General features: G+C 33.3%; 2 long non-coding RNA genes across 9 annotated transcripts; both read right to left on the bottom strand.

Moving 5' to 3' along the window:
* Nucleotides 1-74: 74 nt before the first annotated feature.
* Nucleotides 75-3276, bottom strand: LOC111373209. Of its 7 annotated transcripts, none has more exons than XR_002698910.1 (9): nucleotides 3238-3274; nucleotides 2160-2433; nucleotides 1849-1952; nucleotides 1673-1768; nucleotides 1415-1552; nucleotides 1196-1297; nucleotides 907-1108; nucleotides 695-797; nucleotides 75-502 (listed from the first exon to the last, which is right to left on the bottom strand). It is a non-coding gene; the product is annotated as an uncharacterized LOC111373209 (long non-coding RNA). The 7 variants fall into 7 exon arrangements; XR_002698911.1 differs by having other exon boundaries at nucleotides 2160-2442; nucleotides 3238-3268; XR_002698912.1 differs by lacking the exon at nucleotides 3238-3274 and having other exon boundaries at nucleotides 75-329; nucleotides 462-502; nucleotides 2160-3013.
* Nucleotides 3275-6322, bottom strand: LOC111373210. Of its 2 annotated transcripts, none has more exons than XR_002698915.1 (5): nucleotides 6270-6322; nucleotides 5930-6070; nucleotides 5362-5424; nucleotides 4622-4706; nucleotides 3275-3310 (listed from the first exon to the last, which is right to left on the bottom strand). It is a non-coding gene; the product is annotated as an uncharacterized LOC111373210 (long non-coding RNA). The 2 variants fall into 2 exon arrangements; XR_002698916.1 differs by lacking the exon at nucleotides 3275-3310 and adding an exon at nucleotides 3434-3514.
* Nucleotides 6323-13645: the final 7323 nt, after the last annotated feature.

Here is a 13645-nt window from a genome sequence, read left to right as displayed (position 1 = left end):
TTATAAACGATTTAATCTATAAATAGATAAAAATGAATAGTGAATAGTACTTGTGGATTCATTGGAACATGTAGTTGAAAATGAAATTTCACCATTTACAAATGATTTATAAAATATCAAATAGAGGCTAAAGTTTTAATGATAGTGATTGTAACGATCTGATCCCCCCAACCATGGTCCATTGTAGTCGGCCATATTTCCCCAACATGGTCCATGCGAGATTCGGTCCTTAACAGTAGCTTATGTACTGTTAGCAAGGGGTTGGGCCCCAACGTGGGTGTAATTCGCGTCCTCGATGATTCGAACTCAAGCACAGTATGGACCGAATCCTGCATGGACCATGTTAGACAATAACATCGAATCTGGTGGGCCCTGTCGGGGGTTGTATCGCTTCCATAAAATTTGCAATCCTTCGAGTTGAACATGAGATAAATTATATAGAAGGATGTAAGAGACCATACCTTCATAAAATGGAATGAAAATCATGCCCATTGGAGATATTCTGCAGCCATTAACGTAAGGGGAGGCTAAGCTTTGACAACAGTGAATACATAATCTTATCTTTTGAGCTTGCCGATTAGTAAACTAAGTGTGTAAAGGAGATGGTTTAGGTTAGATGACATTGCTAGACAACTGAGATTATGATGACTTCTAAAACAATCCCCAAGTAGCTAATATGTCGAAAAAATATTACCTCATAGACATCAAGACTGCTCCTGTATGGTCTCCATTGCCTTCAAAGTCCAATTTGATGGTCGTCGGAGCGGTAATAGCTGTCACCACTCCACTAAATGTAGCTAAAGTAAATGCAAAGCAGATTAGCAAGTGATAGTATGAATAAAATATAGCTTTTCACATACTATTCATAATGAGTAATAACAAAGTTTAGAAAGGAAGAAACCCAACCTTCCTATTCCAAAATTGGACCTTGCTCTATCTTTAACTCTATGAGAGCAGAATAACTTCTTTCTTCAGAAACACGCTGGCTAAGTCCTCCAGATGGTTTGCATATCCTGCAAATCTTGCAGCATCAAGAAAGGATACATTTTGACTATCTACGGTCCTCTTGAGAAGTTCTGCTAGTTCTTCACTTCCTGCCAATAAGCAGCTGCAAATTTTAGATCGGTATCAGAAACTTAAAGACGGGACTTGGGAAAAAATGAGAAGAGAAGATATGAGAGAAAAATAAAAATACATAAGGGAAAAATGACTGCAACAATATGTCTTTCTAAACTTCCCAGGCTCCTCTAATGTGATCATGAACGTTTCCAGGGACCTTTTAGGTTCAAAACCAAACCTGTAAAAGCCCAATAAACACCATATAAATAAAAAGAATAAACTATTACGAAATACACACTTAATGCACCCTTAATTGAAGTTCTTAATCATGATAATTTTTGGGGAAAGAAGCTACTCGATAGAAACATAATGCCATAACGCATCTTCCTGCAATATTTGGCTATTGATGAAAACCATGCACTTCTGTATTTTAGCATAAACAGGAAGGCTGCGAACAGCATGGTTGCAAACTTGTAGCAGCATAATCGAGTATCTGCATTACATCAGATGGTGGGAATTCTTGTTCTTTTCATTTCAGCAATTACATAATCGTGACTCGAATCAGTCAACATATAAAGAAAAAGAGAAGTGTCTTAGTATTTCCAAGAATTACCTGAATCATAAGCAGTGTAGCTATACATTTGATTAATCAGTTTTGAAGGACTTTGTTCCTCATTTTTATTGGATGCATTCAACTTACGATCATTGCCTACAACAATTATGACATTCACAAAATCAATTGATCTCAGATGTTATGTGGAACTTGTAGGAAACGGTAGAAGATCTCACCCCTGGCTTGCAGTAATCATCCAAGGAAGCCGATCGTTCACATAATCTATAGCTTCCTCAATTTTCTCCATGCTATCCTCCCTAACCTTGAGTGATGACATTGCCTGAACAAAATTCCGAGAGGAAAATTTGATTAAAATCACTCCAACAAATTATAACACCAGTTCAACAGTAATATTATAACCAACTTGCATATTCAGCATCATTATTTGTAATAACCAGCCGGGGCAATTAATCCGAGTTTCAACGTTCATCAAGGAAAGGTTCCTTCTTTATTTCATGCCAATAATAAGAGTTGTAAATCTACTTACAGTAAATCGATTCTACAAGCTTTATCAGAAATACTGCAGCCAAGCGAGTGCTTGAATTATGGTTTACACGACATACCGCCAGTGTGTTTCTTCTTTAACACTGACAGAAAACCATAATTTGGTGAAACAATCTGGGAATGTGAAATAAGTTGCACATCCAACGCTTTAAAGGGTTCCAAGATGATCCTGCTCCATCATTGCTTTCGTGTCCACTATCAATTCCTGCCTGTCAAGCCGCATTCCGCTTGACCAAGTACTCACAAGGTTTCAATGTCTATCAAAACTCGAAATACCAACAACATTACCCCGTCAAAACTAAGTGACATTTAGTATTATCAAATATTCTCAATAATTAATAACAGCAAGCACTCTTAAGAACAAGTTGCACAAGAAACTTGCAAAACACTAGTTCATAATACATACAGTTAATTTCAATAAATTCCACAGTGGTTTGGAACCAGGATTTTGTTTCTCCAAATATCAAAAAAGATTGAACCCCAACCTTAGGGGCCCCCACTGACCCTGCCCTGGGCCATCGTGGAGGAGGTAAATCGCAGGATGTGCCTCCCAGGAGCCAGGGTGGAGAGCACATGGATAGGCCAAGGCTGTTAACCCATATGGTAACTCCCGCTTGCAACAGAGCCAATTCCACTTTGAAATATCACTTCCATTTGAGGGAGAGGAAAGGCAGGGAGAGAAATAGGAGGAGGAAAAAGAAATATTGTATATCATTGGGTTCTGGGGACAAGAATGAAGCATTTAAATAATGTCTAGCGAAAAATCATTTGTGTAACGCCCCGACCCCTAGTGGACCGGAACGCTACTTACTTCACTTAGCTTAACCGGTGGTTTAGTAACAAGTGTATACGTTTTAGCGGAAGCTTACATTTTCGGATAATAATTTAAATAATAATACTTCAAATACTTTAAACAAAAATACTGAATCATTTTTCAAAACAACAAAATGTAATTTATTTGAAGAACGCACAACTTGTTCTCGCATTTTGCGTTATTCAAAACTTTAAAAAAATAACATTGGAAAACATTTCATAAAAATAAATCCAAATCACTTATTTACCAGATTTCCATGGGCTCGTTGCATCACTCTCCATCTTCTCCTCCATCCATACCCGAGGTAGAATTCCTTCAATCTGTAGAGATGAGATTAAACCCGTGAGTTGAAAAACTCAATAGGTGTCATATGTGCATTCGTGATCAAGCTATACATTTCAAAACATTAACTTTATAACTTTTCATACATGCCGTATCCGGAGACACCATTTGACATGAAGTGATATGCCGTATCCGAGGGCACCATTTGACATACGAACATTTCTTTAACATAAAGGGGTATGCTGTACCAGAATACCATTTGACATACAAATATTAACATAGAAGGATATGTCGTACCGGAGTACCATTTGACATACAAACATTAACATGAATCGAAACTTATAACTTAACACGATTAAACACGTTGCACCTCTACCTACCTTGATTGATGCTTTTGAAACTTTGAAAACTTGGATTGAAAATTTCGATGAAGCTTGGACGTTGAAAGAAATGCACTCCTTGGATGTTTGAAAACCGTTGAGAATTGATGTTTGAAAACACTTCTTAAACTTCTAGGAAAAATAGTTTTCCTCCCTCTCTTTTTCTTTCTTGGAAACTCTTTCTTTAGTATGTAAAAACTCTTGCTTTTGGTGTGAGAAAAAAATGAGTGAAATGAGGTCTCTATTTATAGGTAAATATCCCATAACTTAAAATAAATGAAGGGTCAAATTTCATTTAAGAGAGAAAACACGGGTGTCATTTAAGTTTGAGGTTAAATGCTTCAATTTAGTGGTGTTTTTATTGCCAAAAACGTGGGTGGCCATTTGAGAAAATAATTGATGAAAATAAATATTTAAATTCTAGAGAAAAACGAGAATTTTCATTTCAGGCAGTTTCGGTCGACCGGTTGTAGTCCGGTTGACACTGCACAGCTTTTATTTTTTTATCATAACTTCTTCTCCTGATATCCGATTGAGGTAATTCAAAGTCCGTTGGAAAGCTAACTCAAAGAACTACAACTTTTATTCATATCATTTTTCCAAATCGAATGTTTCCTATATCGAAAATGGGTTTTAAATGAGACTAAAAATCTGAAGTATACTTTAGTCATCCAATATTCATGTCTTAGTGCCACTAAGGTGTCTAGAATTATTTGGGGTTCTACAATTTGCACTCAAAATATTACAATTATTCATATTGCGAGATCAACATGGAGTTCTCCATTCATTTTTTATTTCTTTTTGTATATTTTCTTCATTGTAGAGGAGCACTAGTCATCAAATCCTGTACATTCTTTTGTTCATCAACAAAATTCCGTTTTTATAAAAAATAAACACTTTCAGCACTTCTTAACATGAATTTTGCAGCACAAAATGTACAGCCTGCTATTAAAATTAAATCAGTCTCACCAAATTGCTGTAATGATCAGTCATCATAGCAATCAACCCAACCACAAAAGCAGTTCCCTCTGGAAGCTGGAGGAGATAAGGATGCCTGATATAACAGAAGAAAAAGATAAGAATGAAACTAAGCATTGTGCGCCCTTGTCATTTTGTTAATTAAGAAATTAACATTCCCATCTAAAAAATGATATTCACTGTGAATGCATATCTAGTTCCCTCATGGCTCATTCCATGTATTTTCTTTCTAATGAAGAATATTCATATGTTTATTTCTATTCTACATCATGACATTGTTCAACTAATGATTCATGTATTTCAATATTCAATATTTATATCACATTTCAAATATTGAGTCAATGCGGAAAGTCATTTCCATTATTGCAGTCATTGACATATTCTTATGAGAATCTAGGATAAAAACGAATTGTAATTCAGGCTTTAGGTCTTAACTTCCATTTGGGCTACTTAAAATGAATAGTGCCAACGTATCATAAAGTGAAATTTTGTTTCTGATGGGATCAATATTTCCATGGATCAAAATAGAGTGTGTTATCAAGAATTGAACTGGTCCTCAGGGGAGATGAAAAAATTGACAGGAAAAATGTGATTTTCATAACTAAAATAGTTAGGTTCAAAATGAAATGGTGAGGTAAAAAGAAGCTGGAAATAGATGAGGTAAGTCTAAGATCTGTTGTGAGAAGATGAATGCGCTTTCTGTTGAAGACAGATAAAAAAACTAGAATTACCTTGTTCATTGTGTAAAAAGCCTTCACCATTTTGACAGATCTGTTTCGTGCAGCACCAGCCACCTGTAAACATGCAAAATAACGACAACAAGAAGCTGTTAACAATGGACAAAATAGTCAAAAAAGGGAGTACTCATCAATCATTAATCCACAACAAGAAGAATACTGAGTCCAACTATAACAATGATGTTTAACTCAAGCTACTAATCTCTTTAACAAGATCCCATGATTCATTCATTTTATTTTTTTCTGAACTCTCGAGTCTCAAGTTAAGACTCCACAGAAGTTCCAAAATACATGCCCCATATAAACATATAAAATCGTAAAAATAAAAGAAAATGCAGTAGAAAACTTTGAACTCTTTCCAAATAAAAAATAAGCAACCGATAAAACATTCAAACTAACAGTAGTTTAAAGATTCATGCCCAATAAAAAATGCAAGCAGATAGAAAACGAACAAATTAAGCACAAGAATATGAAGAAGAACATAACATAGGTGATTCAGGCGAACAAAATTTCTTTTATATTTCTGAATCGATTGTAGATTTCTCACTTCAGAGGAATGAACCTTGAAGAGTAGGTGGCACCAATACCAAGTCTATCATGCTTGACTGGCTTGTATGAGATTGAGAACTCAGCTAGATATTGTCCGATCAATGTACACTCCAATGACGCTTCCGATCATCTCAGGGACGATGATCATGTTTCGCTGGTCGGGCAGAGAAGACATAGGCAAACATATGGTAATCATAATGAATTCAGGTTAACATAATAGAACACCAAAAGAAAAAGAGAATAAGGAATCTGAAAAGTTAATGTCCAAAGGCTGCTATAATACATGGGATGCTATATTATTCCATTGATGGACACATTTATACTTCAAATACTTTCACATCGTAATCACTTACCTTTTTAATCAAAGCAATGGGTTTCCTCTTCCAACCCAGCTGGAACCTGTCCACTTAATCAAGCAAGTCATAAATATTTCTCCAGAGGAAAATAGAGTAAAAAGTACAAATAGAAAAAAATTTATTGCAGGAAAAAACATTTAATAGTGGTTGTTTAATTTCTCAGTTTCAAACCTCCATTGTGGTTCTACTAATAAAATGAAATCAACAACATAGAACTTCAAGAAGGTCCAAACACCAATGTGTAAAAATCCTCACAGGTAACAAATGCAGTAAAAATCACACATGCTTCGTCATTACATATGCTTCAATAGTTGCCAATTGCGGCTGGATCGACCTCATAAAAGGAATCATCTTAACGATGTACATAACAAAACACTTTAGTAAAAATATGAATCGATACTATTCACTCCATAATGAAATTAATTATCTTTAGAAGACATGTGATCACCCACTAGAGTGACCAAACCAACAAAAATTAACAAAAACGAAAATTCTAATCTAGCATAATGAATATAAGGTTACACAAATCGAGAGTGACAGTGCTGATCTAGAAAACTTATAAACATTACACAGATCGAGAGTTATACAAAGAAAACTTACAAATATTACAAGTTTTTGGAAGAGGCAATATGCCTCTGTGCGATTCCTATTGTGTAGTAGAAGACGGGAAACCTTAAAAGGCAGATGACTAATTCTATGATTGCCAGCGTTACCATATGTTCTATTATAGAAAACACGCTAAAGCAACCACCACATGGCAAGTGTAACAAACATCATGGCACTATAACATAACCGTGCAAGCTTTTGTCAGCGGAAAGTACACAGCTGCACCCAAATAGAGAGAAACTGCAGAAGCGGAAAAAACCAACTCCTTATACCCTCCAGGGACGGTGAATCTGACAACAAATGTAACTATCACTATGAAAGCTACCACTGGCATCTAAATTTCTCCCATTGTTCTCAAGTCTGTTGGAATCTTCCTTTTCCTTTCCTCATATTTTCATGATCTATAATCCCACTTTCCATCACTCTACCTCTTGTTGCCCTTATTGTGTTTATGTCCATGCATTCTCATTATTATCGGTCTTATTGAAGATATTGGAGTCAATTTAGAAAACAAACCAATGAAATTAAGTGGCTTTTCTTTCTCATTTTCTAACACAAATCTATCTTCGCATACATTTGCAAATATGTATCCTAGATTTTATAGAGCAGCAAAAGAAGGCGAACTTAGAACTTTGAGAGTACACATTCAGTTGAAATCAAACAAAAATATTCCACTTCATGTTGTTGCATATTTCAAAGTCTCTCGAGAATGCAATGAAGAAATCCTCAGCACATATGAATACTTGCTCTTTGAAGTGAATTCTGATGAAAATTTTGCGCTTCTTATTCCGGTAAGAAATGGAAAATTTGTTGTTGGATCAACAATATAACATGGGCAAAACGTTCAGATCAGAAGGTTGAATCTAGCGGTGGAGCACCAAAAAATCTTCTATCAATGAAAATAGAAATGTGGATACTTTGTTGCTTGAAACAATAATAAGTGATCAGCGGAATGATGCTTGGGATTAACCAAAAATTGCAAATATAGTATATAATTCATTGGAAACTCCACTGTTTATAAGAGACAAACTTTGTGTGGGATACGCATAATGGAATCAGGGGCGAATCCAGTACTTCGATTCAGTTAGGGCGGTTGTTGATCGTTGGCCGTTGACTATCGCCGTTGACTGTTGATAGTCAACGGCCATATAGCTATATTGTTTATTAATATTAAATTAAATAATATTAAAAAAATTTCGATCTATATGTAAATATACTAAAACGTAAAAATCGTATTTTTATATCATATTATATTTCCCTACAATCCGAAATAATACAAATTATATGATATATAAAACTTCTTTATATTATCAATGCTTAACAAATCGTTTGCTTGAGTAAAAATAGTTGAGAGCTTAAATATACCACTACAAGAACTAGATTGAAATTCAGTTGAAAAAATCATTTTGTAATTAGTATGAGAATCAAAGATTAAACGTAATTAAAATTAATTTTAAAATATAATTAAAGTTTCAATTTCCAATTCTCAACACCAATTAATCATAAATTATAAATTCCCCAATTTTTCATTTTCAATTTTCATGAATCACATATTCACATTTCACGTTACTCAAATTAATTTTTAATATCACAATTCACAGTAGACAAATTCTCAAATAACATATAAATTAAAACTCAACACTTATAAGTCATATCTTATAAATTATTGAAGCATAAAATATTTAAAACGACGAAAAAAAATCCTCTCCTAAAGTCTTAACATATATTATTTTGTTAAATTTAGATTCAAAATTCAACCATTGCCATGATAGTTAAGCTTCCAATTATCCTAATTCTAGAAATTATAGGTTCGAATCCTTTCCTTAAGGAATTAATTTTGGTAAATATTGTAGAAATAAAAATTTTGCACAATGAAATGGAAGGATAGGAATCGAACCCAAGACACAATATAAAAAAGGAAGCTCTAACCAACTAAGCACAAGAAAGGTTTAAAAACAAAATGAACTATCAGTTATATAACCTAAATTTTTTATCTATTATCAGAAAAAAATAATAATAATAAATAAAAAAAATCTCTCCGGTGAATACTGCACCTACTAAATCCGCCACTGAATGGAATATTGCCCTTCGTTGGCCCAGAAGAGAGAACTGCTCTACATGTTGCTGCTCTCTGTAACATGAGAGGCAAGTTTTATATTTGAGTTAATTTCATTCACAGTCACTGTTATTTGAGTCAATTGATCACCATACTTTAGCTGACAATAATTTTTTTTATTATAAGTAATTTTATTCGTTAATAAGAAGATATTTTTATTAAGTTGTTCTTTTTTTGTCTCCATATTCTTATTATTAAATAGAAAATAGAAGGCTATTGGTATACATTATTTTAAAACATCAGCATGACTTTGTTGTACTCTGCTCTGCTCACTCATGATTCCGATAATTGCAGGATTGTAGAAGAGTTTAAAAAAAAAACATCGAACTTCAATAAAGAAGGTACATGATTTTGGATGGAGTGCTTTCCATTATGCTGCACGATATGGATCTGACATTGGAATTACTACAAATGGATAAATCTATTGCTTATATGGTTGTACAAATAAATGATAATAAATTAACTCTACATTTAGCAACAAGTGAGCAAAATACAGAAAATTCTATATCTTGCCATAAAATTCAACAAAGAAAAGGCATTCAAATTTATGTTGAAACAATCTTGGTTTGACAACCTTATAAATCGAAAGGATACAAAGAGAACACACCCCCTTCATGTATATGACAGTACTATCAATTTCCAATGCGTTGATCTTGTGAACAACCTACAAGCAGATCAGGATGTTGTGAACAATAAAAACATGACTTCCTTTGATGTGGTAGTGCATTCTGATATATTTTTTTTTAAAAAGAGAGGTAAAGACAATTTTTTTAATTTTAATTATTTGAGTTTTCAACTTTTACTGTAAAATATCGAAAATAATATATTTCAAAGAAATTACGGTTAAAGTTGAATACTCAAAGAATTAAAATAAGAAAAATTATCTTTACCTCTCTTTTTGAAAAATATCAGAATGCACCACCACATCAAAGGGAGTCATGTTTTTATTGTTCACAACATCTTGATTTGCTAGTGGTGGTTCACAAGATCAACACCTTGAAAATTGATAGCAACAACTTATACATGGAGAGAATGTGCTTCGCTCTGCATCCTTTTGGTTTAAAAGGTTGCAAACCCAAGACTATTTCAAGGTAAATTTGAACTTTTTTTATTGAATTTCGCGACAAGGTGTAAAATATTTTGACAATCACCGGTGACTATTTCTGAGCAATCACGACAACATCTTAAGATATCTCTCAGTATCTCTACATTTTCCTCACATGTTGCTAAATGTAGATTTGTCTTATTATCATCTCTTTGTGCAAATATTATGCAACAATTTATCTGTTTATATTAATTCTTTTGCCACAATGTCGGATCCATATCGTGTAGCATAACGAAGATCACTCCATCCAAAATATCTACCTTCTTTATTGAAGTTGGATGTTTTTAGGAGTGGGCGTGGTCCGATTTGGTCCGGTTCCATAGGGAACCAAACCAAACCGAATACCAATGGGAATTTTAGAAATGGAATCATTGATTCCATAATTAGCTATGGAACCGAACCGGAAGGAACCAAACCAATCGGTTCCGATTTGGTCTGATCCGGTTCTTTACATTGAAAATATCAAAATAAAATATTCACTAATAAAAAATCTAAAGACATTACCAACGTGATACTTTTAACAAAATATAGAATAGGAGAACATACTATTCAAAGATTAAAAGAAAACTAAGCATACAACTTTAAAAACAATATTCAAATAATATAAGTTACTATCATCAAGCAATCATCAACTTATATAAACTGTATAGTACTATAATGATTAAACAAACTTCCATCAAAATCAAAATCCTATATTGAATTGGACATCCTTTAAAAATTTATTGCAACTTCTGGTTCTGTTGGTTATAATTTAAAATTTCATTTCTAAGATGCGAAATTTTTATTTTGTTTTCACTTTGATTAAACAAACTTCCATCAAAATCAAAATCCTACATTGAATTGGACATCCTTTAAAAATTTATTGCAACTTCTGGTTCTGTTGGTTATAATTTGTAAAAATCTAGATGAAAAGTTTCGATCGGATCAATAATTATGTAATCAAAGTGAAAACAAAATAAAAATTTCGCATCTTAGAAATGAAATTTTATATTGTAAATAAATTTATTTTGGTATAAATTTACCCAATATTCTAATTTGACTTGAGAATCAATTAATCAAAGAATTATAAAAAGATAAAAGGAAAGAATCAAAGAGAATAAGGAAAGTGCTAGAGTCTAAGATTAAGAAGGAACCCGATTATTTTCTATGAAAGTGTTGGAGACTGAATCATATATTTTACCAAAAATTTAAAAAAAATAAATAAAAAGAAAAATCCTATGAGAACCGTCTGGTTCCTAGCGATTCCCACACTAGAACCGGGAACCGGACCGGAGCCGATTGATTCTTAATAATTTGTCCCGAAATCAAATAGTTTTTTAGAAGATTTGATGCTGAATAGGCCAGTTTTAAACGGTTCCAGTTTGGTGGACGGGAAAAAATGTCCACTTCTAGATGTTTTTCAACAATTTTACTACGAATCCTACAATTATCAAAATCATAAGTGAGAGAATAGAGTAGAGTACTACAAAATCATGCTGATGTACGAAAATGATGAATACCAATAGCTTTCTAATTTTCTATTGAATAAGAAGAATATCGAGACATAAACAGGCAGCTCAATAAAAATACAATCTTCATATTAAAGTACAAAAGTACTTATAGTAATAAAATTAATGACTTTTCCATTCATTTATCATCAACTAAATGCGACTACCAATTGACAATTCACTTAAATAAGAGTGACTGTAGATGACATTAACTAAAATTTAAAACTTAGCTCTTCGTTTACATATAGCAATAGCATGCAGAACAGTGTTCCCTTTGGGGTTAACGTAAGTCAACGAATGACAATATTTCAATATACGTATTCTACACAAAATTCATCTATTATAAACAACAAGAAAGAGTAGAGTTTTCAATGAACTGTTCACTATATTTGCAATTTCTGGGTAATCTCTAAGAATCATTGCAACAATTTACGACCGATCACTCGTTATTGCTTCATGCAACAAAATATCTCAATTTATAATTTTCATTAATAAAAGTTTTTGTTTTGTTTTCTTTTTTTTTGTTTTTTTTTGTTTTTTGTTTTTTTTTTTGTTCCACCACCAGATTCAACATTCTAATTTGAATGTTTAGCCGATGTTATCATTGTTGATCAGACAACAATTTTACCATTTTTTACTGCAATATGAAGAGTTGAATTTCCATCGAAATTAACTTAAAAGAGCAATTATTCATGCATTGAGGATTTCTTTATCGCATTCTCGGAAATCATTGAAATATGCAACAAAGAAAAATTGAGTATTTTTATTGGCGTCAATTGATTGCTAAAATGTTGAATATGTACTCAAAGTTAGTGTTTTAAAAAAGCAATGTCTAGGCGGGCCTAGGTGGCGGGCGCAAAACGCCATGCCTTGCGTTTTTTCACCCTTTTTATTATTTTTACTATTTTTTGCTTTTTGTATTTTTTTTGGGGCTTAACATTTTTACGCTTATTTTTCTTTAATTATTAAATGATTTTTAGATTAAGTTAAAATTTTAAAATATTATTGAAATAAGAAAATGATTTTTTACGCTTAGGCCGAAGCTTGGCCTCCACCATAGGCCACGCCACACTCTAGACTTTTTAGAACACTGCTCAAAGATCGACTTCTGGTGCAGCTGTGTACAATATATGATCTATCTGCATAAGTGTGAAACGATAGGTTTGTGTTAGAAAATAATAAGAAGAAAAATAAAGAAAAGCAACTTGATTTCATTGATTTTTTTTCCTAATCAGAGTCCAATATATAATAATGATAATACATTGACATAAACATGATAAGTTCATCAAAAGGTAAAGAGTGACTGAAAGTGTATGAGACAGTAGGAGTAAGTATGCTCAGTGGAAATGGTGAGGTTTGGTAAAAGATTTGTGGTATTTTTGGAGGTCAATTTGGGGGGGAAAGAGGAGAAACAGAACGTGGGAAAATAAAAAGAACTTTTGAGGATTAAACAGCTAAAGAACACAACTTGATTTGAGCAAAAAAAAATGATGCAGCTTAAATCAAATTTCATCAAAAACTCCCATCAGTTCATAATCCCCATACTCGAATTTACCTGCTACAGACCCATAAATTGTCAAACAACAGGTTTAAAAATGATCTTTAAGACATTCAAATAGGAACAAGGGAGTTAGACCACAAACGAGACTACATGCGGGAAAGCCAAATCAGACAGAGAGGAAAAAGAATAAAATCAAAACACAGATCTGACCTTTCCTCCGTGCTGACCGTGCATGTGTTCCGCCAAGAGGTAAAGAGTGACTGGAAGTGTGCGGGAGTAAGGATTTTCAGTGGGAACGATGGGTTTAGGTAAAAGATTTGTGAAATTTTGTGGTCAATTTATGACGAAAATTGAAAAAGTCTGGAAGCTACAACGTGTAGTAACGATTAGAAAAAGAAAGAGGTAGATAAAGAAGACAGTGGGAAATTGAAAAGAACAGGAGGAAAAGGATAAAAGATCAAGAAAAAAGCAAACAAAAACGCGTTCGGTGTCTTGATTTCCAGTGGGAAGGAAAAAGTGGTAAATGACCGGTTGATAGGATCACTTTTCCACAGTGAC

The sequence above is a fragment of the Olea europaea genome, unplaced genomic scaffold (assembly GCF_002742605.1).
Source record: "Olea europaea var. sylvestris unplaced genomic scaffold, O_europaea_v1 scaffold1084, whole genome shotgun sequence".
In the NCBI taxonomy this organism is placed as follows: Eukaryota; Viridiplantae; Streptophyta; class Magnoliopsida; order Lamiales; family Oleaceae; genus Olea; species Olea europaea.
Note: the sequence above shows the minus strand (reverse complement) of the source record. Positions and strands in the feature narration are given on the sequence as shown.